The sequence below is a fragment of the Lichenostomus cassidix genome, chromosome 6 (genome assembly GCF_008360975.1).
Source record: "Lichenostomus cassidix isolate B80296 chromosome 6, HeHo_3.0, whole genome shotgun sequence".
In the NCBI taxonomy this organism is placed as follows: domain Eukaryota; kingdom Metazoa; phylum Chordata; class Aves; order Passeriformes; family Meliphagidae; genus Lichenostomus; species Lichenostomus cassidix.
The window spans coordinates 16,032,169-16,059,903 of NC_139487.1; the positions used below are offsets into that span (position 1 = coordinate 16,032,169).

Below are 27,735 nucleotides of genomic sequence, written 5' to 3' on the forward strand. Positions count from 1 at the left end.
GCCGCGGCCCCGGCCGTACCTGGCGCAGCCCCGCGGCCTCGGGCGGGCGGCCGGCGAAAGAGAAAGGGAAACGCCGTGCGCCTCCCCCGCTCGGAGCGCTCCCTCCTCCCCGCCGGGCTGCCGCGGCCGGTCCCGGGGCGGGCGGGACGGGCGCGCAGGCGCTGCTCCCGGCCGAGCCCCGCTGCGCCACAGCCCGCAGCGCCGCTCGGGGCGGCAGCGGCCGGAGCCCCGCACCGCGGGCTGCCCGCGCACGGCGGCCGGAGCGGAGCGGAGCGGAGCGGGACGGGGGCGCTGCCGGCTCCAGGTAAGCGCAGCAGCGGCGCCCGGCCAGCGCCCTGGGCCGGCACGCACCCGCCGGGGCACCGGCGCCGTTCCTTAAAAATAACTTCAGCTTCTGCCCGTGGAAGGGTGAAAATGAAACCCATTTCTCCAGCCCACAAATGGAAACACTAAACACTGTACTAAGTTAGCTCAAAACCCGTGAAAATACGTGTGCTTTCCTCGAACCGGGACCAAGTAGCCAACGGCTAAGCGCGAGTGAAAGCTCTCCGTGGCTCAGTGCATCTGCTTTTTGCCCCCCTAGTCACAGAAATCCACCGTATTACCAGGTAATTATCCATAAAACTAATGCTGTCTTTATTTTCCAATGGCACTATTTCTAGAAAATTTCTTTTACACTGCTTTTAACAATAATGACAGAAGCATAAGGAGACATTTCGTATATCAGCTGCAAAACCACCACATTACCTGGGACTGTTTTAGGTCTTTGCTTTTCTGTTCTGCATTTTGAAATAAATGCTCATTTTGCACTGGCCCTCCAGTGCACTCTTCCTTTCATCCCTGTGTAAGTGCTGCAACAGCAAAATGTTTTAATAACTTTGGCCTGTTCCTGCCATCCACTCCTACTGCTGTAATGTTTACCAGGTAATAGATCTCCATTTACATCAATTCAATTGCTAGTCTGAGTCAGGTACATCAAAAACTGTTACAATTAAAGTTACAGTGCAACAATGAACGCGTGATAAACCAGATATAAAGCAATTCAACGGAATGTGAATAATTTCTCCTGATAAAATGTTTGTCTTGTACGAGGTTATTTCTCCACAATATGAACAGAAGTTTATACAGATAAAAATCTTTCAAAGCGGCATGGAGTCATAGACCATCCTGAGTTGGAAGGAACCCACATGGATCATGGAAGTCCAACTCCTGGCCCGGCACAGGAACATCCCAAGAATCACACCATGTGCCTGAGAGTGTTGTCTAACTGCTTCTTGAACTCTGTCAGGGTTGGTGTTGTGACCACTTCCCTGGGGCCCCTGCTGCAGTGCCTGACCACCCTCTGGGTGAAAAACCTTTTCCTAATATCCAACCTAAACCTCCCCTGACTCAGCTTCAGACCATTCCCTCAGGTCCTGTCTCTAGTCCCGAGAGAGTAGAGATTAGTGTCTGCCTCCTGCCTCCCCTCATGAGGAAGCTGCAGACTGCTATGGAGTCTCCCTTCAGTGTCCTCCAGGCAGAACAAACCAAGTGACCTGAGCTGCCCGCTCCTCGTAAGGCTTCCCCTCTAGGCCCTGCACCATCTAGCAGCCCTCCTTCGGACACTCACTAACAGCTTTGGATCTTTCTTATACTGAGGTGGCCAGAACTGCCTCCAGCACTCCAGGTGAGGCTGCACCAGTGCAGAGCACAGCAGAAAAGCCACCTTGCCTGACTGACTGGCAATGCTGCCCTTGATGCAGCCCAGGGTTCAGTATAGCTTAACAAAGAGTTCTGTTTTGAAGATTTTGGGCTTCTACTGTTAACTGTTTGTTTGCATTATTATACCATAAAGCACACACTGACAAGTCAAAGGCTAAAGAACACTAAACCCAGAAAGAGACATACATCTCATGGGAATATTTTAATTAGTCACATTCAGTCAGTTTAGCAGAAGTTGACATGTTTCAGGATGTGTGTAAGAGTGGCCCAGCTTGAATGTAGTCTGATACAGCATTATTAAACTTACATACATGTATTTAAAACAAGCAACTGCTAATGCTCTGGCTGTTTCCAAATGACTGCTACTGGTAAGGTTTGTTTTAAAACTAAACTGTATTCTAAGTAAAATTTCAAAGCATAGTTCATCCAGTGTCCCATTTGAAAAAGAAAAGAACCCAACATTTTCTAAGCAAATTAAGCAGCTAGGCTCATGTTTACACAGTAATTGGATGCACAATATTCTATTCAAGCACATTAAAAACCCAGTAGTGTCATTTATTATACTGTGAAGCTCATACAGTAATGCTCACACAGCAGTTGAGATACTTGCAAACATACACAACTGGTATTGATTCCCATAAGTCATACTCAAGTCCCTCTTTTAAGGACAGACAGTGCCAAGCCAGGTAAGTGATAGTGTACATGACAAATTCTTGTTTCACCTCTCCACAATGCAGGAATCCAGTCCTGCTAGTACCAAGGCATATTTATGAGATGCTGACTGAAGGTGATGAAAGTGGAGGCTTTCAGCACCTTTCCAGACCACAACATAAAGAGCAAATGAGAAGCAGCGCAGAAGTTCTCATTCCATTATCATTTCATTGCCAGAATAAAGTAGATCCTTAAATACTTAGTCACTCTTTATATCATGAGGAAGCAAATTATGTTAATAAAAGCTTATGAATTAATTATAATTTCAAAGATAGTTAACTCCTAGCATTGCATGCAACAGGTTTATTTAAAAATACAGGTCCACATAAGTGATGCAAGCATTTTGATCTATTTAGAGCAGCTCAGAGGTAATAAGAATAGTGTTTGAATCAAACAAGGCAGTCATTTCATATCATGAAAGAAACAGAATTAAGAAAATGAACTGAGCTCATCAGAGTAAATATATATCACGTATTAGTGACAGGAAACATGGTATGACAGAGAGGGTGATTATAACCCTCAAATGAGGAATGAAAATACAGCTGTTCTCATTTCTCTGTGTTTCTTAAACTTTTGACTTTCTCATCAACTGACTTTTACTCAGCAGTCCTCAGAATCCTCTAACACAGTACTTACTTTTTTTTAAAAGCCAAGTCTTCTTTTACATATATGAGCTTTCCTAACACACAGAAAATAAAGTCTGCTTTCTAAGCATTATCAACCTTGAAGAGTAGTTTCTTGAAATCCCTAAAGAACTACTGTATCATTCTAATGTGAAACAGAGTAATTACTTACATTTAATATGAATAAAATGTATCTTTTTAAAAGAACAGCCAGGACACACAAGAACTTGTGAACTCCAAGCATTCATTAAAGCAGTTCTAATATTTTTGAAATATACCAATGTTTGATGTCAGTTCCCAAGTAAATTTCAGAGAAGAAATAAACATTGGTCAATAAAGCCAAGTTCTCAGCAACATTTGAAATGAGTGGCTAATCTAATTCTGCAAGTAGATCCACACTGGTACAATGTTACAGCCCCATAGAGCTACACTGGAGTCTGTTTCTAGGCAAGTCACCAACTACCCTCCAGTTATCCTAAAAATCACTTGTATTTTGAAGATGGAAGAATTACTGGGACACATCTGAACAAGGCAACAAAGCAAACAAAAATCCCTACTTTTCCTAATAGAAATTGTGTAGCAGTCTGAATGACATTTAGAGAGAGCCACGGTATTCACCTTCACTGAATACTGATTCTCTAGACATCTGATGGAAATGCCACTCTACAGCTTTTAAAAACTTGAAAACTTCACAGAATTGCTTAGGTTGGACGACATCTCTTGAGATTATCTAATCCAACCTGTCTGCTCAAGCAGGGTCAGCTAAAGCAGGTTGTCCAGAACTGTGTCCAGCTGGGTTTTGATTATCTCCACAGATGGGGCTGAACATATTCTCTGGGCAATCTGTTCCAGCTTTGATCACCTTCATAGTAAAAAAATGTTTTGTTATCAGATAGAATTTTGTGTGTTTCAATTTGTGCCCATTACCTCTTTTCCTGTCAGTCGGCACTACTGAGAACAATTTGACTTCTTTATCTTCAGTTCCTCCCATCAAAGAATTATATATGCCGAAAAGATCCCCTTGAGACTTTTTTCCCTGCTGAGCAGTGCCCAAACTCTCAGCCTCTCCTTATACAAATAATGCTCCAATCCCTAAAACATCATTTGGGTCCTGTGGGGCCCTGAGACTTACTTCATGTCCTTCTTGTTCTGAGAACTGGACACAGCACTCCATATGTCACTTCATCAGTGCTGCACAGAGAGGAAGATCAACCTTCCTCAAACTGCAGGCAACTTACTTACAAGTACTGCATATTTACTCATGTAGGAAGAAGAGATCACTTATAACCACTTTGGGAACTCTTAATTCCAGTGTTAAATTTCCAATCAAGTAGAACATTATCTAGAATAGAAGATTAATTGGGTTGGCAGGCCCTTTGGACATTATCTGGTCTAAGGCCTTTGCTCAAATTTGGTCTAATGTTAAAGTCAATTCAGATTGCTCAGGGCTTCATCCAAAGAAAGTCTGAGTATTTCCAAGGAGGGCAAGTCTACAACCTCTCTAGGCAACCTGTCTCAACCCTTGACTATCCTCATTTTGAATTTATTTATTTAGGTCCAGTTGGAATTTTCCTTTCTCCATCTTGTACACTTTCTCATATATATGAATAATTTACTAGCAGCAAGTAAACTTCACTCTTTCTGCCATTATCAAGGTCTTTGCCATCATTTTGGGATCATGTGATATATTTCTTTTCTTTTTAGGCAAAGAGTAATAACATTATCATATTAAAAATAGTAGTATGCTCAGTATGAAGACTGCCTTTGATTTGATAGGAAACAACAGGAATTAGGCTATTCTTATCCCCATCACTTACTCGTGAAAATGATCAGCAATGAGGTTTTGCATTTCTGTCATGAGGGTTTTCTTTATCCCTACTGAGCTCTCTGTAGGAAGCCATATATTATCACATAATAGCACTTCTGGGATAGATATAGCGTTTCTTAATGCTTACTCTTCTTTTATAGCCTAAAGTAAAACAGCAAAGCAGGTTGCAAAATGCCAACATCTGTATTATTAGGTCATTGACAAATACGTAAACAAGACAAATGCATTCAAGAAACACTTTAAGAGAAAGGTAAAATTATGTCACACAGTGTTCCAACTGTGTTGAACTAAATTTCAGGAACTTTTAAAAAGTAAGAGAAATCATAAAGTCAGTTCCTACAGATTTTATAATAATTGTCTGCTAGTAAAGAAGAAAGAATTAAATAAGTGACTCCACCAAGGGAAAGGTGAGCAGATCTGTATTGTTAAACATTTCCTTAGCACACTAAAATTCTGGTCAGCCATAGTGCACACAGTCTCTTCCCAGCTAGGGAAGCAGAAAACAAGTAAGAAACAAGGTCATAGCAGTGGGAGAGGGAGACTGCCAGAGCAAGGAAAAAGAAAACATAACTCTGAAACAAAATTGACTAGAAATTGTCACAATTATGAAGGAGACAATTTAACTTTAGTCACTTATGTATTCAGAAGTTGAAGAGGAAAAAAAAGCACGGTTTAGAACATACTATTAGCTGGCCATTAAACATACTGAAGGAAGATCTTGTGACCAGTTTGACATACCTCCCTGGAAATAACAAATTTAAGAACTGTGATTACAGTCTTCAGAGATATTGCAAATTTAAAAACACCAATCTATCTCAGCAGAATCCAAACTTTTCAGCTAAAAGCAGCTGTAGATTTAAGAATTAGTGTGATGAGCATATTGTTAAAAGGAATTCTCCTTCTGTTTCTTTGATTATTTTATCACTATTCTGGATTTTTATTTTGAAGAGCAGTTTTAATAGATATGATTACCTGTATCAGACACAAACATATCCAGAACCTTCCCAGAGGAAGTGGGACAAACTTTTAAAATGTTAGTGACCAAATTGTCTATTCAGTTACCAATGTGTGTCCAATGTGTGAACTGTGATCAGCTGCTGCTTTCTGGTTTGTTTGGGCTTTTTAAAGCTCAGTACAGGTATAGACTGCCATGTGGCCAAGCTGATTCTTCGTGTAACAATGAACTAACTGACATTATTTGGGCTTTAAAGGCAAAAATTCTTTGTTGTAGTATAAAACCTTGTATTGTGCCACAACAGATTTTTTGTTTTTCTTTCTTTCTTCATAGGTAATTGATTTTTGGTGAAGTGGGGTTTGCCTTTGAAGCATCAGAGGCTGCTCACTGGGAGTGATGCAACAGCAGGAGGTTTACAGTATATAAAACCAAGATGCTTCTGTGCTTCCATTTGCCCATGGTTAAAAACCAGTGACCTGTGGTGAAGTTAGGATCTCTAGGCAACTAAAATACTGGTGGTATCCTCAACCTCTCCTGGTTTTATCTCACGGCATGCTAACTCCCATACACTTTGGTCTGCTGCGCTACATCTTCACCTTTTTATAGGGTATTGAAAATAAAGTTTTGTGGGTCTTGGTATGTTCTGTAGGCTGCAATAGAACAGGCATTATTTCAGAGTTGCCTGTGATTGTGAAGAACCACATGGCATGACCAAAGTAGTCTTTTACAGCCCTACGTTTTATAAGAATTTGTAGCAATTCTGTCTAAGTACAGAATCTAGCAAGTCTGTGTAAGCAGAGCAAGTCAAGGTGGTGTGCTTTGGTAACATCTTAAAGAAGATACATAATTTGAAACAATTGCCTTGGTTCTTAATCAGGTGTCCTCCCTGCACCATGAACATCTTGCATCTTCAGAATGCATCTTCATCATTTTTGGTCTCTGGCCAGTAACTTTGCTTTTACTGAAGAGCTCATTAGACTGTCTCTGAATTGATGGAAATCACGCCCTGTTGCCATTTCTATTATTGTATAATTTCCAATACGTCTTAACTACTTTACCTATTGCTATCTGATTATATGCTTCTGCCAGTTCAGTTTCCTTTTACTCTGCTCTCTACAGTAGTATCATCTGCTTATTCTGAGGCTTCTCCAGAAAAAATCTGCCCTGGAATTAACACTACTTCAAGTCTCCGTGCTACTCCACAATGGAAAAAAAATAAATCAATCAATGACAATCAGAGCCACATTATCAGAAAAATTCCAGTGGTGTACACATGCACAGGCCAGCCTGATTCAGCTGTTGTCTGCATGGGCAGGACTGTGTCTCCTCCACAGACTTCCAGGATCTTTAGTCAGAGGGCAAACACTTTGCCAATTCGATGTATGTATCCTTCCAGGGGGAAAGTATTTCTGTAAGGGTATGAGCATAGGTTTCAAGTTTGCTAATCCAGTCACAATGTAGTCCATGCTTTTTCACAAAACATCCTAATGGCTACTTGCTATAATTCTATTACTTTTAAAAAAATCCTTGTTTCTGCTAGTAATATATAGCCTCTTCCATTCTATACTGCATTTTATACGTATACCATATAAAAATACCTATTATTTGTAATCGATTTTTCCACTCGCTTTCCCCCCTCAAATTATCAAAGCCACTTACATCAACATATGCAGCTCAGCTAAACAATAACCTGAAGTCTTCAAACAGTTTTATAGAGTGTCATCTCTCAATTTCAATGAAATTAAAAGACAAATGAAAACAATGAAAACAAACTGTAAGAAGCCTCCAATGACTCCCACTAAAATTGTTACTAACAGATTATGTTTCTTACAGTTGAAAACTGGCAGGAATGCAAATCAAATTGTATCACACATGTCAAACAGCTTCACAATTATGCAATCAACTTGCACTGCAAATTAAAAACAAGACTTGCTACTAGATCTTAAGTCAAAACAAATTTAAAACTTCAATAAACTCAGCAAAAGCAATACTCAACAAATCTACTCATGCCTGTTATGATGGCAGAACCAGAAAACAAAGAGGCTTGAAAGGAAATAGAAAAGTAGTGACCAAACTGCCTCATCTTTTACAAAACAAATTAATGACATTCACAATGTCTTAGGGAGTTCACTACTCTACTTCAATCGATTTTCAACAGGAGCTCTCTTTCCAGCTCTCTCACAAATAAAACCTTTAACTTAATAACACAATGTTGGGTGGACTCTATTTCATTTGAACTGCATGGGACTCATTCATAGAGCTGTCACTTTGTCAGCCCATTAAAACAGTCAGCTTTGTTGGAGAAAACCTAACACAGATACTTGTGAATTTGATTTTAACTTGGAAAAGAGAGAATGTTTCTTCTGGACAAACTAAGAGAAAATAGGGGCCAGACTGAGACACCATGCTTCACATCATCCTATAACCTTTTTTGACAGCAATTCAGCATATATATGTATATACAGAGTCAAGATCTGTGCAGCAACATGTTCCAAGTGATCCAGTCCATACAATCATATGATTGCAGTCACTGTGGAATTTGGCCTGCTAAGTTAAGATAATAAACTTGCCATAAGGAAAAGCAAAAATAAAAGTCCTTAATGTATTTTAGATGCTTGTAACAGTTCACATTAACAAATGAGAGTCACTCCATATAACATTTCACTGAAAACATTATCTTGAAATTCTAATAATTTTTATCCACTACGATAATGGAACAAATTAAGTGAAACTGATACATTTAGTTGATTCTTCATGTGAATAAAGTGCTAGTTTTGAGAAGAGATGAACTCAGTATTCTAGCCAGAACGTATTCTCAAGCGAACAATCAGTCCACAACTTGGCATCATATGCCAGTTCTCCAGTAACATTAGCTTAGGAAGTTGACTGCTGGTTTTCCCAACATCAGTCCCATGACTGCACAAAACCAAAAATGCATAAATGGTGTCAGTGTCTGACACTATCATTACTGAGTTTTTGAAAGAAAAGATGTATAAAACAATTCTCAAGTATGCAAAATAAGTTTGGTATTTTTTTGCAATTACAAAATCCTGGCCTTCGGACTTTGCCTGCATGTAAACAGCATGTTCTTGGTTTATGTGCATTTAATCAGATTGAGCACAAAGTAACCAAAAGCTGTGAGACCATGTTTACCATCCCTGCATCTTGAACTTCCTCTCGTAATACTTGGAAGTCTGGGGTCAGTGCAATGCTAATGAGATCATGTGGCTTTTAGCTGAGTAGGCTGTGTCAGTTTGGACTCCCTGTTTTTAGGGTTCTCAACAGAGCAGGGCAGACTCCCTCTTAGAATACAAAGAATATACACAGTTCTGCTTTTACAAAATTGTACTTTCTGCTGAAGCCCATTTTCACATTTCTAACTTGATCAGTCTCGTCAACTAGACATGATTGTGGACTACTTTTCTAGAAAATTCTGTAGGAAGAAAATATCGATGAGAAATGTAGCTAATACTTCAGGAGATTACATGCTTTTGAGTCTAAAATGAATTCTTCAGCATACCAGTACAAGCAAAGCCTTTCTAGAGATCAAGATGTTTGATTTCAACAAAATAATATCTGTTTTGGTCCTTAAATATATAACAGCACTTAATGAAAATATCTGACAAATGTACGAATTGGATCATTGTATTAAGAATCTTGCTTTGTCTTTAGAAAAACAGATCTTTATTTCCTTCTCAAAAAGAATCACATTCTTGTTCCCCTGCAGGGATATCTATACTTAAATGGCAGGCTAACTATATTTATATTTCATCTTTAGGCCTGGATTCTATGCATGCCCACAGTCTGTGCAAGCCTACAGTCCTCATGAAAATGCACAACTATCAGCTTTCCTCAAGCTTAGTATGGAAGTCCATGCAGCAGGGTACAGATATATGTAACAGTCACCTCTTTATGTCTTACAAAGGTGTATAAAATCAACAGAGAGCATGCATCATTCTTTACTATTGTTTCACACCTCACTGCTGTTTCTAATCTGTATTGCAGGAGTTCCAAATCCTGTAACACTAAGAGACTCTTTGGGATGAGATTTACACAGATATAATAGCTCAGCTACAGGTTGCCAGCTGCCTTTTCTTTTCACTGTATCAACACACTTGAGAAAGCACAAACATACCCTAAACATTTTTACTTGCAAAATTTTTCATATTTCATAATGAACTGAGCTCCCATAAATGTTAAATACATTTCAAGAATGGTTTTTTTCAAAGCAAATGGTAAACTATGCTAAAGATATCCAGTTTCTGACCTTTCTACATTACTACAATCTGTATTCATTTTACTGAGTTTTTTTTCATGTGACTGTTTTCTTCTGTGCTCTAATAAGTTTAGGTTCTAGAGGCAAAAAGCTAGAAGGTTTCACCTATCAATTTATATGGCAAATCTCACTCCATTCCCTAATCTAATATCCTTAGGAAGCTTTTAAGAATAAAAGGCATAATACTCTTAAAATTATTTCCCTTTACCACAAATGCGTAGATGAAAATATGAAATTTTGACAAGGTATTTGGCTTATGAGAACTTGTTGATACATATAACATGTAGCCTGCTCCTATCATCACCATGCTGTCTATTTAATAATTCACATTTAAATACAAGACCTCAGTTGCCACAGCTCAGTAGGAATAAAATTAAGGCGATTTACATTTTTCCTGCTGAAAAGTGTGGAACTCTGTCTAGAGTTTTATCCTGTGTCTTTTAAACTTATCAGAAACACTGGTGCCATCATAACCCTCTATCAGTCAGGAACTAAAATACGTATTTGGGGACTGTGTCTTCTATTATGCATCAGCTTACCAAAATCATGACAGAAACCATTGTTACAAAATATATCTAAAAGAGATACTTTTAAACACAGACTGGCAATTCACAGTTTTATCTGATATATTTAAAATCTGTTGTACAATTTTCTTCATTGAATCTGTTTTTCTCCACATTTGTACCAGTAAAGCAATACCTTTCCCTTGCCTTTTTCTTTATATATCAATGAATAGTACAAAAAACTCAGACAGTTGAAAATTGTCAAGATGAGGTACTGAAACTGCTCTCTTATAATCCCATTTTATGTTTGTGTCATTCAGTCAATAAGGACAAACCGATGAATTTCAACAGAGAGACTCAATAATACTCCTGAAAACTGATGCTTTGGTACAATTAACATGGTGCTAACAAAACTACATAACAAGGACGGCCAGGAAGACATGAATAGTCTTTTGTTGTAGGTAGATTACATCCAGTCACTTTTTTAAAGAAGGAAAAAGTAGCTCCATTGTTTTTCTGGATTCTAGGAACATCTGTCCAAATCTTTACACACAATTTTTACTCAGTAAAAAAGTCAATATTACTAATTTGTTAGAGCAAACATCCTCCCTATGAACATGACCTCTCAGTGGTGCTATTGTCCAAACCACTGTCACTGACGTAAACAGGAGCCAATTTAAATGGCACTTAGTGGCCAAAGAACAATAAACTTGTAACCACTTACCAAAATACTGTAAGTGATTTAGCATAGACAAAAGGTGATGGAGATCCCGACTTCATTGATATGTGTCTTGTCTTCAAAACTACAGAATTCTGCGGCAACTGTCAGCTAGTATTCCCCAGTAAAAGAGCTCTGTGGAGCAAAACAGCCACAGAGTTATGCCTTTTGGTCTTCTGTGCATAAAGGAAGAGTCTGTGTATATTGGGGCAGGGATGGCCAAGGGAAGACAGAGGATGGAAAATGCTTGCCTCTACAGGAACATAAATCAGAAGAAAATCTAAAGCTTGACTGCAGTATTTTATCAGCAAAAGCTGATAAAAATGAACCAATTTTTTTAAAGGGAAATGCAGATCTATTCTCTGAACTAGCTAACCCCATTAATAATGGAAGTGAACAGATATATCAGAATCATGTAGTCACACAAGGTCCAGGGCAAGCTGGGTCCCATTCATTGAAACACCTGACACTATTTTTACTGGTATTTAAGAAAACTGGCTAGATTACACTTAGGGCAAATATATCCAAATATATCCATTCAGCTAATACCATCAGCTGCAGTGGAAACATACCCTTTTGAGAGTCCATCTGCTCTAAAAAGTCTCCAACACAAACTGTGTTAAGAAAAGGATGCATTACTGAGCCTGTTTTACATAAAGACTAAAATATTTCTAGCTGTTTCCTAATAAATTTTTGATGTCAGCCGCACAGGAAGACATGACTCCCTAGGAATTAAACCTCCAACTCTCAAATTCCAATACAATGTGTTAATCACAACATTAGTCTTCATCTGAATGTTAATTTGACATGCATTTAAACCAGACACCTAATCTCTGAGGTGAAAGATTTTATTTAAAAAAAAATAGCCATCCTGAGCACTTAACCTACATTTTGCCTCATACTGCTGTTGATGCCAGCTCCTGAAAATAATCAAGATATTGGCAGTTAGTTAGATTGGTAACAAGACTGTTAAAAATTAGTAAAAAATTAGCAGTTAAGTCTCAGATTTTCAGCATATGGAAGCAAGTAAAACATTTTGCAAGATAAAATATTTGAAGATTAAAAGCTGGATTCTTCAGAACTCAATGCCTTATATAGTGTGTGTCTGTGCATTTATAGATACAAAACTTCATATCTTGCCAATGAAACAGAACTTTGTGTTTTAATTGCATTTTTGATTTTAGTTTTAAGCAAGAGGAAATGACCCATTAAGATGACAAAGATTCAGACCCATCAACTCATCTTTCTTTTCCATATTAACAAACATCTCATGAACATGAATATTGCTGTTTACACAGCCTAATCCCACACAATACCACACAGTACTTCCTGAGACAAGTTATTTTTATGTCTCTATGATGTATTTAAATGTACTTTTACCTCTGCTGTGATGAAGAGATTGTTTGTTAATATACATCTAGTGCTGATACGGTGCTCTACAGCTATACATTACTTATTAAAAAGGAAATAAAAATGCACAGTTATTCTCATTTACAAAGCAGCAGTTAATATTAATAATCACTGAAAGAGAAATACTGCCTCATTTTATGTTTGTAATTAACTGAAAATATTTTTGGTTGGAAACAGAATAACGCTGTTACAGATTCACTGTGAAGTGAGGTTTAAATATAACATCCCCATCATTGCACTGTTTGCAGCATTGTTAGAAATGTGCTTGTAAACTGCTCTCATTCTACACATGCACAAGTACCACAATCTCCCAATAATCAGGAGTGAAGACATCAAATAAAGGATAACACCAGTGTCCACAGTGCATTGATAACTGGGAGAACAAAGTGTCACAAGTGTCACTCCTTTTAACTCCTGTAATTCTTATGTGAGAAAATTCCAGTGCATTATCCAATATTAATGTGCTGGAAGCCTGTGGACTTTTCAGAACTGAAGTGGTCCTCTGGTCTATGGCTCTGTTGCACCTCTCAGTGCTAAAGCCACAGATATTGCATTATAGTCCCAAGGGTGTTTTGTCATGTTTGCTTAGGTTGTGATGACCCCTGCACTGCTCATTTGAGACTGCCAAATTTCTGTTCTTTTTTCTAGTCCCTTCCTCACACCTCCCAAACCCAGGATGGTTAGACACTGTAAGTACCTTCCATTCTGTCTATAGTACTTCCAATACTTCATAAGCACTCAAGCAAACTTTCTACTTCATGGTGGAGTCAGATACTCACTTCATGAGCATGTGAGCAGAGATGAGGAAAGAATAAAGTTTTCACACAATACGCAAGCATTGTTATGTAAAGAAAACTACTCACGAGGAACACTAGTACTTACATCCCTACAGACTCTGTGTCAACAAAAATAACAGCAACCTTTTTTCTCTCTCTTCCCAAAACAGCACTGAGAGTAAACCTGCAAAACTCACTAGGTTCCAGCAAAAAATTCAGTTCCACCAGAGACTAATGCCAAATATGATCTTTCAGATCTCATTTCTCTAAAAAAAGGAATGCATTATGTTAGACAGGAGTAGGCAGAAACATAAGACACTTAGTCAAAACATCCAAAAGGCTCCTGTACGAGAAAATTGATACTCTAGTTACAGAAAGTTGAAGATTATGTAATGCACACAACTGTATGAGTAGTCTGTTTTTTGCAGTGAAAGGAAGAAAACAGATACTTACTGACCTAAATACAAACTTTTGTCCAAGACAAACATAAATTCTTTTTTTTCAATTCTTTCAATCTTGAGCAACTTCAGTGGGACATACAAATATGTACCTTGAATATCTTTTAGGCGTGGATTTTCTTCTCAGTCTGACTTAGAAATACTCATCTCCCACACCATGAGACCTATGAAATGTGTTCAAAAGCATCAAGATTATGTAGAAAATACTGTATTCTTCCTTCCTGAAAAATGTTTTGTTATTTAGATGCTCTCTATAGCTTTTTATAGGTTAAGTCTCAAATGCTTCCTAGGTCATTCTTCTAAATAACTGTACTGAGCCTGGCTAGAACAGAATCAACTTTCTTCCCAGCAGCTCACATGGTCTGACCAAAGCCATGCTGACAGCCCACTAATGCCAAACACCCACTGCTGAACTGTGCTTGAACAGCACCAAAGCATCCTCTCTTTCTCACTCTCACCACAGTGAAGACTGGGGGGGGTGCAGTATGCTGGGAGAGGACACAACCAGGCAGATGTTCTGAACTAACCAAGGAGATATTCCATGCCATGTAACACCATGCTCAGTCATAATAATGGAAAACAGGAGGCCTTAGGGATGTTAGCTGCCATTTGCTTGGAACTGGCTGTTCACCAGTCTGCCTGTGGGACATGGACAGTGATTGCCTTTGCCCCACTTGTTCCTTTCTCTCATCTTACACCTATCCCTCACTTCATAAACTTTTAAACTTTTTTTTTACCTTAACCCCCAAATTCTCTTCTTTTTACTCTTCCCTCATCTCAGAGGGGCTTTGGGGTGAATGACAGTGATTTGTGGTGCTTAGCTGCCTATTGGGCTTTACCCACAAAAAACCATAATAAACAAAATTAGTGATTTCCCACCTTTGTGTTGTGCTGCCTGGTGATGTATGAATAGGTATGGGGGGTTTGTGCACACTTGTGACACAACAAAGCCTGTGTTTTTGTTACAAACAGATGTACGCTGTCCCATTCCTCATGGCCAGATGCAGATGTGCACGGTATGACACAACCAACACCTCTGTGGTTTGGAAAGAATGCAGGAGTAGGCTGGCTGCCAGATGAAGTACTTACCCAGGCAGCATCCAGCTCAATTTCTACTTTGCCTATAGGTCAATCAGCATAATCAGAATAATTTTGTGTAACACTATACATTGATTATGAGTTGTCAACATAAATGCTTACAACAGACTTGCCCCAAACTAAACACAAAAATTCTACCAAGACCTGGCCATGTACTGTACATTTCTCTCCCTGGGGAGCAGATGTGTGACAAGAATGTGGCAGATGTTAGGGACATTGTTTACTATGTTCCTGGAAGATGTTTCATCTATATGAGGATAATAAATACATTATAAAAAGCCATACAGATTTATGGCATGATCTCATAACAGACAGATATTTATATCAAGTTATTGAATGTATTTTTAGACTGGGAATATACAGATACAAATGATAGTATTTTTGGGTGTCATCCCACTGATATTTGCTACTTTTACTACATTCAAAGAAAGGTACCGTTTGTATAACTGAATATTCTTAAGGTCCTCTCACTGAGGACTAAAATGATGTATTACATCAAAAATACAAAAAAAACCCACTTAACATTAGATTTTCATACATAAATTCTATGGGTAAAATAGAAATCAAATTGTACAGCTTCTAAGTTAGAAGTCATTGTAAGCAATTTTCCCTACTGACTTTCAGGGGATTTGAACCTGTGGCTTTTGACTCTTAAAATAATCACTCCATCGCTGTCACATATGAAAAATATTATGAATAGTGAAGAACTGCAGAACTAGTTTAATCTACTTCTTCGAGCAAACTGAGAATCATCTGAAGGGGCTTAACGATTACTGTACATATGAAGCAAAGCTCTATCTTGCATATCACTGAAATATAGTACAGAGAGGGCTTAAAGAATGTGGCTATTAACAGGAATATTTATTGATCATAACAAAATATTTATTTTCTGTCAGTGGTATGAAAAAAATTTGCCATGATGAAGAGAAGAAATCTAAAAGATAGGAATCCCGACTTCTTATGGTTCCTAAGCATGTTTTAGTTCTACTTACACAACATACACCCCAGTGTTACTTTAGGGAAGCTGGGCATACACTTCCACACAGTATTTATTTTCTCTAACCGTATTATTTTAAAAATAAATATGAGACATTCAATCGAGTCTGGCTTTCTTCTTTCTGAAAGAATTCTTCTGGAATGCTGATCTTGGACCATTCTGCACCTTAGCTAGTTTGTTTTTATTAATTGTTAAAACAACACATCTTTTCTAGGCTTGTTTTTAAGGAACATAAAAATATAAATGGAGAAGGGTTTAATACAGAACAAACAGGGAACAGTATTTTTACAGAAAACTAAATGGCTAAGCAGATGTCTAACCTACTTTGAGACCAACATGTTATGCAAATACAGTACACAGCTCTCCCTTGTATCCCAGGGCTATCTTTTGCAGAGCTACAGAACTAGCTGTTGTTTTACTTTCCACACACTTTTTGAATACTACTCATCAAAATGGAAGATAAAAGAGCATTTAAAATTTAAATAGCAAGGTATTTTACAAGGGACCCTATCATGCCATTGTAAAGTGCTGACAAACCACACTAGATGTGCTGTACTTGAAAACATCTCACCTGACTAACACCATCCTGCTGTCTTTTCAATATAGATGTCCCTCTATTCTGCTTTTTCTGAATTAGCAATCTGAATTCTGAAGAATTTTAGGTAATTGCACAAAGAACTCTTTGCCAGGACTGTGCGTAAATAAATTTCCAAAAGTTAAAGCAAAACTGACTGCACAACCTGCACAATTGTAATACATACCAAGCAAAAAAAGGCAACTAATCATCTAATCCTAACTGCACTAAAAAAACAAACAACCAAACCACCAACCATAGGATTTATATTAATTTTCTCCTGAAGTTCAACAGATTATTTTGACTAAAGTGTCCCTCTTAATTTTCCATTGCAAAGTGATCTATTACAATCATTAGTAGTTCCAAATACTAAAAAAAAATCCTTAATAATAGTCTGAATTAGTCTGGTTTTTATTACCTCATTTGCTAAAATACAGTAATTTGATTTCTTTTAATCAGCAAGACTTAACAATCTGGTTTTCAATATGACTTACATTATCTCAAATGTTTCCATTTAGTTCATGAAAGATAATATCAAGAGATGACTTGATTACTGTCTGGAAGTGCCACCTTAGCTTTACTTCTATTAAGCTATGCCCCCAGCCATTCCTGATGAAGTATGTGTCCCAAGAACTCTATCATTCTTTTAGGTCTTCTATACACCCCTTTCAAGTTTTCTGCATCCTCCTTGATATGCAATTGCCAGAATCAAGTTCAGAATGAGTGGTGATCACAGCATTAACAACCACTGAATCAATGTAATTCAACAACTGCTTGATATTCCCTTTGCCCATTCATCTAAGACTACCTTCATTCTTTTGTCTCCCCTTGACACTGGCAGCTGATTATACCATGACCCTTCAAAACTCCTTTAGAAGTCTGTGCTTTGTGAGGGAAGAATGAGCCACTCTGTAAATAGAACCTACAAATAGTTTCTACATAGTGATTTCTCTTTTGCTATCTATCCTCTTCTTCTATTTTATTATCTTGGATCTGGAATATGCACATGAAAGTGCATAAGACTTTTATTTGAACTCATCTAATGTCAGGGAGCTTAATTACATTTATATTGAATAGATCGATCTTAGAATTACTCCCATGTGATATTTTCTGCTGTTTCCCTCATGAGCAACTGAACATTGCAGACTTATTTCTGCAGTTTTAAGAAGACATGAATGCTTAAACCTCCCCCTCCCATTTACATTGTTTTGCTTCCACCTCCCTTATGATGCTCTTTTGGTTCATAATTAAGCTGATTCTAGCCTAACATTTGAATCAAATGTCTGTTGTAGGAAAACCATTATTATATTACCGTAAGAAAAGTGCCAGCCTATGTCTGCATTTCATTTCTACTGAAGCACTGGTCCTTATTCAAGGGTTTTTGTTATATTGCTAAACTACTTTTGTCCTGAACACAGAACTAACAAACTTCTGGTGGCAGCACTCCACACCAGCTGAAGTTGGCACTTCACAAACAGTGAGATCGTGGCTTGAATTGCAGTTCAGTGGACAATGGGCAGGTGTTTTATGTAAGAGCACCTAGGATATGGGCCTGGAAACCATGCACAGAGACCTTCCAGTCTTCTGTCTTGCACTTACCAAGAGAAAGGTTTTGAAATTGTACCAGAAAGTCAATCTACATAAGATTAAAAATAATCAAGCCATTTCTCTAGGATTAGGTGACTGATTCCACTCAATCAACTTATAATGCAAATGTACCTGGTTTTAGCCTGACAAGTCTTTACATAGCACAATTCTGGAAATAATTAAGACTAAAAAAACTATGTAATTTTAGTGCTACAGAAGTGAAAAAAAGAGTAATTAAGGTTTTCTAAATTTAAATAAAATTCATTGGGTTTTAACCATCTGATTTTAAATGAAAGACCCTTTAACTTGCTTTGTGCAAATTCAAAGATTTAAATTTATAACTTCTGCAATAAGTATAGAGGATTCAAACTGTGGGCCTTTAAATTAGCAGGAATGCTTGCTAGTGCTTTCAGTGTAAATAGGGAGTCAGAAACAGACCAAGGTATTTTCTGGGTGAATAATGATACAGCATTATTTAAATGCATGCAATATTTCAACCTTTTCAGTGTTAAAAAAATGAATTGTCTTTTGATTTTATATTGTGGAGATTGAAGAAAGCATCTCAAGTAGTATTTACAAATGGTTTTCCTTTCTACATCTTAAGGAAGGAAAACATTTCTAACAGTGGCAAAAAATCTAGCACTAGAAAGTTGACTGACTTTTTGGCTAGTTTCCATGCAGAAAAAGGTTCACTTACATGTAAGACACTTCAACACTTGGTTAAAGGATGAAATATATCTTAGTGGATACCATGGACAACAGACTAGGAACTGTGCTAGTCTGAACCCATTAAAATATAGTTTTTCTAGTAGAAAGTAAAATGCCTGGCCCACACAGACTTGATGGAGCTATTTTACATGCTATAATCTATGCTAAGCAAAGTTTGTCTTCCAGAGCAGACAGTGACCTGAATTCCAAGGAAAATATTTAGAATTTCATACCAGAACTTGTACTCTAGATTCTTCTCAACAATCCTTCTGTGATTTCAGCATACACAGGTTTCTTCTTATTCCAAAGTTTATCTTCTACTTGGATTTTGGTCAGTTCCTTGTGTTTGTGAGATAAGCAGGAACATGCAAAGAAAAGAAAAAGGAACAATGAAAAAATAGACCCCTGAATGTGAAGCCTTGTTAACTCAGAAGTGTTACAGAGAAAAGCATAAGCATAAGACCTAAAGCCCGAATGGTTGTAAGTGTATGCTTACATAGACAGCAACTCTAGCCCCCCTCAAATGAAAATATTTAGCACCCACTTGCTTACAGGAAAACAATTTTGAAGAAGACTCTTAGTCATTGACTCCAGTAATGTCTGGTGTAGGAAATTGCAATGCAGCTCAATCCTGCAGGGACATCCCAACTATGAAGGTACTTCAAACTGGTATCTTGCAGAGATCTGATCTACTGCCTTTCCTCTAGAGAAGGAATACAGCCTAAACATCTCCTCTTGCACCTGTGCCTTTTCCAAGCAAATAAAAGCACAAGCTGCAAAAGAAGTTTTTTTCAGAGGTTTTTTCTATGTTAGGACCACTCAAAAAAGTTCTGGAGCTCCTGGTCATACGGTTCATGGTGTGAGAAGAGCAGCAACTGCACAGTCAGCAGCTGTATTTCCCTGCCCTGTTTAGCCTAAATGGAATCACTGCTTTCCTTGTATTTGGTATAGGTCTAGAGACTGAGGCATATAGAGCTGGTGACTTCCAAGGGAATGATGCTCATGGTAACATGATAAAATGAGCAATAACGGAGCATCAGTTTTTTTGTCACTATTGCAAACCTGTGTAGCCCATAAAATACTTGGAAGCAAAAGCGGTTAGAAAGAATTTCCTATAGTTCAGCAGTTCAATTAGCCAGAGATGCAATGTAACACTTCATGTAAGAATGGCACAATCATTAATGCCAATGTTCTACCACTATTAGAGCAACAGCATACTGAGCTGTCTGAAGTACTCTAACCTACAAAGAACTCCTGCAAAACAAACTTCTGAGGCTTTGCTCAATACAGCATGCTCAACAATGCTTAAGCTCTTCTTACTGGTAGGAAAGTACAGGAATCAACATTTGACTGTCAATTGCCACTTTCAAGGAAAGTGTAAGTTTATTGTTGTGAACAATGTAAATTTCACCTACTCCAATAAGCAGGATGAACAACATCCCACTCACTGATGTATAAGAGAAGGCTCTGCATTGTCCAGGTTCAAGCATTGTGGCCTTCTTTCTATTGTCCTACACTCACACTAGCCCTTCCCTAAATGCTGCCTTCCTTCATGCAAATTCCATGTTCAGAACTCATCCATAGGATCATTATCCCAGCTTCCTAAAGAACACTTTCCTTGTTTTAATAAAATATTTTAAATTAATCTTGTTTGTTTTAATGACAAGGAAAGTGGCAAGATGGTTCTACTAGCAGCAAGATATGTCTGTGTTGGAGGCTGACAAGAAACCATATTCTAGTCAGGGTTCTGTTCAGGGTAACACCCTAATGGTGTTACCATGGCACTGAGCCACAGCTAATAGACTCTGTTTTTACATTACACTAAACATTAGCAGATATCTTCTTAGTTTCTTCAAGCTCAGGCAGCAGGAGCTTACATCTCCTTGAAAATTACCTAGATGCACCTCAATGCATAATTCCCTTAAGAAATAAAATAGCACCTTTGTACTTCCAAGCAGCACACCCAAGCATGTTATGGAAAAATGTGTCTGTATGACTAAAGCCTCTCCCTGAACTCAATTTGATCATTATATTCCTTTGTTTAAATACTCAACCTTTAGGCAAAAACAATCTCTTAATCTCCATGAAGCCAAACTCAACAGAGTTCCTAATCTAAATGGGGCCTGCTGAGATTAGTATAGCTTCAGTAAAAATTACAGAGTTCAAAAGAATTGCAGAAAAATTTCTGTGCCTTTGCATATGTGACCACAGCACTGGTTTTAGTACTATGAATATATATTTACTACCAAACAAATTAGTATAAAAGACAGTTATGCTTTTTTTTAGTATTTTACTCCCAGGTGTTTCATGTCACACACACACTCATACCCACTCATTCCTCCAGTATTTCAGCCTCCCCAAATAGTAATAAAAGAATCTTCTCCACAACCTATTCAACAAGACAATGCTGGCAGCCATAATTTACAGATACAGAAAAGGAAGACATAGAAGTCTAGGTCCAAACTGTTTCAAGTACCTTTCAGTTCCATACACTAAGGATGTTCTAAGGTTCAACTGTTCAGGACACTCAGGACTCCGTAAACAGGTCAGTTTCACACAATTTCAGTTGTACTGGTGATGTCAGAATGACAGCAAATTTGGCTACATGTGTCTCACAACTGCTAGAAAATAAAAGGCCATCTGTGAACACCTGACCTACATTACCTACCTAGCAAAAAATAGTAATTTAGTATCCAAGACAGGCAGATACTACTCCTCCAAGGCAACATTCAGCTTCCCTGAGCTGAGACTACCCTTTGTCTTCCTGCATTCCTCTTTGCCCATTCTACACTCTTCTGCAGGTGATAAGGGGGTGCTGGGGAGAAAGCCTTTTAAGAACAGAAGCTAGGAGCACTACAATGGACAAGTTATGGTCACACCAACAACCTAAAATAAGAAATGTCCTAACGTTTTGGCCCTTTAGCTAGATCAGACCAGTTTAATTTATATACTTAACCATTCCCAAAACGCAGGAATTCTACTGCTGAGTTACTCTGGCTCCATGTAGTCTAAGTTGTCAGCAGTTTGACTTCTGCACCTGTCAAACAGACTTCACCTGCATGAATAAATGGAATCAATACCAAGCCAGAAAGCACTGAAGTGAAGAGAGGTTCTTTGCTTGTTCTCTCTGCTGTTCAAGAAGGAACAATGAAAGGGAAAGTTCTGCTCAATGACTTGGCTGCAGATACTGTCTTTGGAAAATGTCACTGGCAAATTCTCACCAACCTCATCTAAGAACATATACAAACTTAGTTTATTTTTTTTCAAAGGCTTATACTTAGATTGAACACTTATTTTCATAAGGACAGGAAAAAATACATTCAATACAGAAGGCAATAATTAAATTAAATTTGAGGTCCTGGCTTACTGAAAAGGTTACCAAAAACATTGTTCAACTGGGCAAAATGACAGCTTCTCCCTAATCTTGTTCTTGGATTTAATAACTGACAATTTTATAAGCAATTCAAGGCAAGGTCTATGGTAACTTAACTACAGTAAGTACAAGGAGTACTTGTGGTTACTCTGTCTACAGGCATGTACAATGTTGGCATACAGTCAAGTGGACAAACTGAAGCTTAAGTTACAGCAGTTTTCATCAGCTAAAACTAATGTTCTAAACCATTTGTATTTTTATGGATTCTACCTTTGATTCATGAGACTCAAGACACCTCCTCTGAAAACCTACCGTAAAAGTGACATGGTAAATAGCTACCATCATTTTTAGGAAATTTCAGTCAGCACATTACCTGTCAGTGTTATCTCATATTATCCACCTATTCCAAAAGATGGAAACTGTAAATCAAAAGTCCAGTGTTTGGCAGATCTTTGGACATGTTCTTTATATATCAGAGATGCTTGAGAATCTAGGTGTAAGAAAGCTAGATGAGAGGGGTGGGGAGGGTTCTCCACTGCCAAGAAAGAAGTCAGATACAGAGTCTGTGCCTTGGAGTCCAGAACCACAGAACACCAAACTTGCTCCAGTAATTCTCATCCTTGTGACCCAAGCAAACTGCTAGTGCAGCAGCCTAGCAAGCATCCAAGAAAGAAAGACAAGAGATTACCTTCAGTAAATATTAAAGAATTGTTCTCTTCATGTATGCTGTTCTATTTATGCTATTCTGTAAATGTTACACACGTATCAGCAAGACTTCCAGTGTCAGAATGAGTCCTCCATGTCTTAGTCCTGATCACCAAGTCAAACATGGAAATGAGGGTTCGCAGATCTTCTGGATGTCAAAAATAATAGACTTAACTGCAGATACTCTCTCTACTGGATGGTGACACTCCAGCTAAAGCCTTGAGCGTTCTGGAGAGAATGATCTGTTTTACTTCCACCCATGACAGAGCACCACCTCACAATTTCTACCTATACTAATAGTCCCTTTGTGATAGTCCCTTTTTACAGGTGATAACCACACTTTTCACTAAATTGGATATTTAATTGCCATTATTGAAATAAACTTACAGCAACTCTTCCAAATTTGGCCTAAACCTATGGTTAGCTGAACAGCAGAGCTGATCTAACAGACCAGTTGTACCAAAGAAGGTAAAAGAAGGGAAGCATCACTCTGGAGCTTGTTGATCCGCCTGGAAGCCCACTTAATACTCTAGAGCAGCAGAAAACTTTTTACTAGTTTCTTGGTGGCTTAGTTAAACCTAGTTTATTTGGGGGTTTAATGACTTCCAGGGCTCAGAGAGCATAAGCCACAGCAGCAGCACTTCCCTTGTTCTATAGCAGTGGCTGTAGATGTCTTCTGAAATGGCACCCCTAGTTCATGGTTTGCTGCTATTGTTCAACACCTGAAGAAGGGCTTGTATGCCCAATAGTCTGTGTGGTTTCCCCTGTTGTAGTAGCTGATGTAATAGGGAGTATTGCACCTTGAGGAGCCAGATGTTAAAGTAAAGCTCCTCTCAGTCTGTCACCGGTTTTATCCAACTTCACAATAAATAAACTGAAAGAGCTTCTCTGCAATTAATGGTGATTTTGAATTGGAGGCTAATCCCATGTAAATTTACATTTTAAATTTTCAGCCATGAATACACAAGAGTTACACATCAATAGTAGATTTTAAACACTAGCCTGTGTGAGGCACCAACTGTCACTGAGTACATGATTTAAAGTAAATCTATTTGCATTCTGTGATAGCTATCCACACAGAAAAAACCCCACTTGTACTTTTGGTAAATATGTATTTGGGATGAAAGCATAAAAATTTACTTTATCTTTGATATATCAAAAGAGTTAAGATGGAAAGATGAAAAATATTGGTTTGATTAAGCAGCTCTTCAAAACCACTTTGTATGCAGGGAAATACTACAGCCAGAATCAACCAAGAATACTTACTCAAAATACCATTTATATCATATAAAGGATCTTTTGTCTCTGCAGCTACTACTGATGATTCTTCAAAAAAGTAAACAACAATTTTATGAAACCATGAAAGAAAGAAACATCTTTAACTTCATTCAATACACATATTGGCTATTTAAGAGATGATCTTTCATCTGAAAAAAGAACTGTGTTTCCATTATGAAATTAATCAAGAGTCTGGTTTCTTACATATTCCATTCTTTTTCTTGAGGAAGGAAATAAATATAATTACATTTGCTTTAATCAGTGGTGACACTTCTCTAAGAATCACTCAAAACTTTTATCTCAAGATCAACTACTTTTTTGGTGTCAGAGAGAATTTCTCTCTCTGATCCGATTAGTAGCAACCAGCACTGAAATCTATCTTCAGAGGGTTTAAATTTTGGATTCCCTTACTTTAATATGCTTTGCTTATCCACAAAGATTTAATAGATGAAACACAATGCAAAAAGTCAGAATGAATGACAAAGGGTTCTCCTCGAGCTTGTATTACAAAACGTAAGCTGCAACAACAGGTGAGTAAAACAAGCATGCAGGGTGGAGTTTGAAAGATGGGAATAACAAACTGGATGGAAGTAATTTTACAGCAATTACGAACTGGGACTCTCCCTGCTGGTATCAGATTGTACTTACAGATTCCACTGTCAGAATATAATTCTGCAACACTGCCACCAAAAACATGCATGTAATGAGAACCATAGCCATGATTCAGGAAAATCATTTAGGTTCACCATTTAAGTCTCAGTGCTATTTCTTGCTACATCTCCACTAGTGATGTTGTGTGTGGGAAGGGTTCTTTATTATAAGAATTAATGTGAAGTACAAAGTGGTTTTCCTCCTTGGGGAAGAACTGATACTGAAGCTGGGCAAAGGGGCCACCGAAGGCATCCTCTGATTGCAGTATGGACACCTGCTCTTCAGCACTCATTGCTCCATCTCCGTGTGTGACCCCTTGAAAACAATGAGCACAAACCCAACTGCCAGTGAAGACTCAGTGTGGGAAGGCAGTTCTTGAAACACTATAGACTGCAACAACTGGAAGCTCTCTGTGATGCACCAGTCAGTAACACGACAGTGTCTCAGGAAAGTGAGGATCCTCCCAATAACTGTTATTCTCACCTTTAATCTTTTCTGAGAAAATAAGTTTTCTTGTCTTTTCCTGGTCAGATCATTTATGAAAATATGATTATTATGGCAAATTAGCAGGCTACTTTCATAATTCAAATAATATCTCAGAACATACATAAACCAATGGCAACCAAAATTATTCCACTACAGGAAAGAAATGACCAATGCACAGTAGTAAATGAGCAGTTTGGTCAGCTGTTAGGAAAGCTACTGAGATATACATGAAGTCCACCAATAATTGGATAAATGGTTTCAACTTCAGGTAACCCGTCAAAATTATTTGTTTCACATGTAAGAACTAATAATGACAGCTGTTGAGACAATAGTGCTCAAGTAACACTACATATCTTTCATTCCAGAAGTGGCCCACACTTGACAGTGAACAATTTTTATTTTATAAGCAATAATCAAGACAGAAACAGCAACACTGATATTTCCCATGGGCACTCATTCAGTGAGATAGACACAGTCTTGTCACAGCCCAGTGGAACTGGCTGCCAGTGCTACACCTGCTCTGCTCAGTAAGGACTTCAGCCTCAAAGCCTGGCAAGCTGTTACATTTCATGGCACTACATCTACTGGGAAAATTAAATCATAAAAACACAATAATCAGGAAAATAACTTTCATTGTAAGAAATGTCTTAGGCACTACCTGCCATCATTCAAACCAGACAGCTACAATGCTAAGTGATATAGAATCAACTTTGTTTCTCAATATTGTAAATATTGAGGCTAGTAATAGAAATAAAACTTCTTCCCAGACAACAAATGTTTTTTAACTGAGGATTTTAACAACTCCAAGCTAATGCGCATTAGGTGCAAAGTTTTCAATAGCTGAAGAAAGTATTCCTTTTTTCAATACCAGCAGTATGTCCTTCTACAGGAAAAGTTCAAAACTTTTCTCAGGACTGTTGCGTTTGTCTAAAAAGGGTCTTTAAAGCCAAAACTACAGAAAGGAACAAATTTTTTGGGTTCGGTTTTTTTCCTCACTGGGATGTTAACCATTCATTCCTAATTGAGACAGCTGGAAGAACATATGAAGATGCTGTTGGCACCAGTCTTTTGAAGCACAGAAAGATTATAACTCTGTACCTTTTTTTTTTATAAAAGGCAGCGTAATATTTGACATATATACATAAATTGATCATGCTAGGAAAAAATCCTACATATCCCCAGCACAGCAAAAATCAAGATACAAAGTTCAGACACTTCACTTTTATCTGCATTGCCCTCCACTATTCTCAAAGTTCTTGTGTGCATCCCACAGCAATTTGCTTATCAGTCCTAAAAATGGAGCTGCACATTTAAACCAATACATTTAATCTCATTTTATTTTGCATATTCTGCAGGCTTAGAAGTGAAACCTAGAATTTTTCATTTCCACTCTGAATCCTAGAGTGTTCATAGAGCAGGGAAAAGTGGCTAAAGCAGAGTGGTGAGTCCACTTTCAGTATTACTTCCTTTACTGCTTTCAGCTGAGGTCTGGGCACATAAAATGCTACACACACTGTATGTCTTTATCTTCCTTGTAAAGAAATTCAATAAAAAAGGATGAATGCTATTTGATTGTTGAAATGCACAAATAAAATAGTGTTTTCTCCTGTTTGCTAACTTGACCACCCAGCATACCTAAGAGATTCTCTATTTTAGTGTTTTCACTGTCACATGCAGTCTTAACTTGGTTAACTTCAGAATCTTCTGATAGGGAGATATTAAAAGCCACACAGTGAACCCTGAAGTAATACAGTTTTCCCACACTTAGCTGCTCCCATCCTCTAATTAATGCTATGAGGTGCCAGTGCATAGTTCTAGACAAACAAAAATGTCAACATGTCCTTTTGCCCCAACAGCGACAAACACCCAAAGCAATTCTTTCCATTCCCATTTGGAGAACTAGAGGCACAAAACACAGGCAGTGAGATAAGAGACACCTGATGCCACAGGAAACAGAATTATTTACCAGCAAGACATACAAAGACCTTCACATACTTCATACTGTAAACCAAGTGGTTATATGTGTAAAGCCCTACCTCCCCACTACAAACAGTGACTTTGTTTCTTGATGGTGGCAGGTATGCTAAGAAAAAAAAATGAAAAATTAATATTGTAAAATTCATAGTTCTGCCTCTGTACAGGAAGAGAAAGATGTGTCCCAAAAATGTGAAAGATGAAAAATCCACTTTGGAAGCAAGTTGGAGTTGAAAGAATTACTATATTTAGGATCCAGACTCAATCCCATTGAAAAGAGCAACAGGCAAGAAAGAGGATCAGGAGCAGAAGTCTATCTAGGTACAACTCCAACATGTTTATTAA

At 38.0% G+C, this 27,735-nt stretch overlaps 1 protein-coding gene and 1 long non-coding RNA gene across 4 annotated transcripts in view; one reads left to right on the forward strand and one right to left on the reverse strand.

The window, feature by feature from the left end:
- The window catches only part of PCGF5 (polycomb group ring finger 5), a 62,974-nt gene that overhangs the window by 33,753 nt on the left and 1,486 nt on the right, over window positions 1–27,735 (reverse strand). For 2 of the 3 annotated variants that reach the window (XM_085065256.1, XM_085065254.1), the window contains exon 2: window positions 19,157–19,262. The gene's annotated coding sequence lies outside the window, so the exon portion shown is untranslated. Of the gene's footprint in view, window positions 1–19; window positions 218–19,156; window positions 19,263–27,735 lie in introns of those variants that run through there. The other variant, XM_085065255.1, reaches the window with a different exon arrangement.
- Window positions 213–27,735, forward strand: LOC146435334 (uncharacterized). The gene is made up of 3 exons (XR_014853205.1): window positions 213–608; window positions 9,597–9,701; window positions 27,558–27,735. It is a non-coding gene; the product is annotated as an uncharacterized LOC146435334 (long non-coding RNA).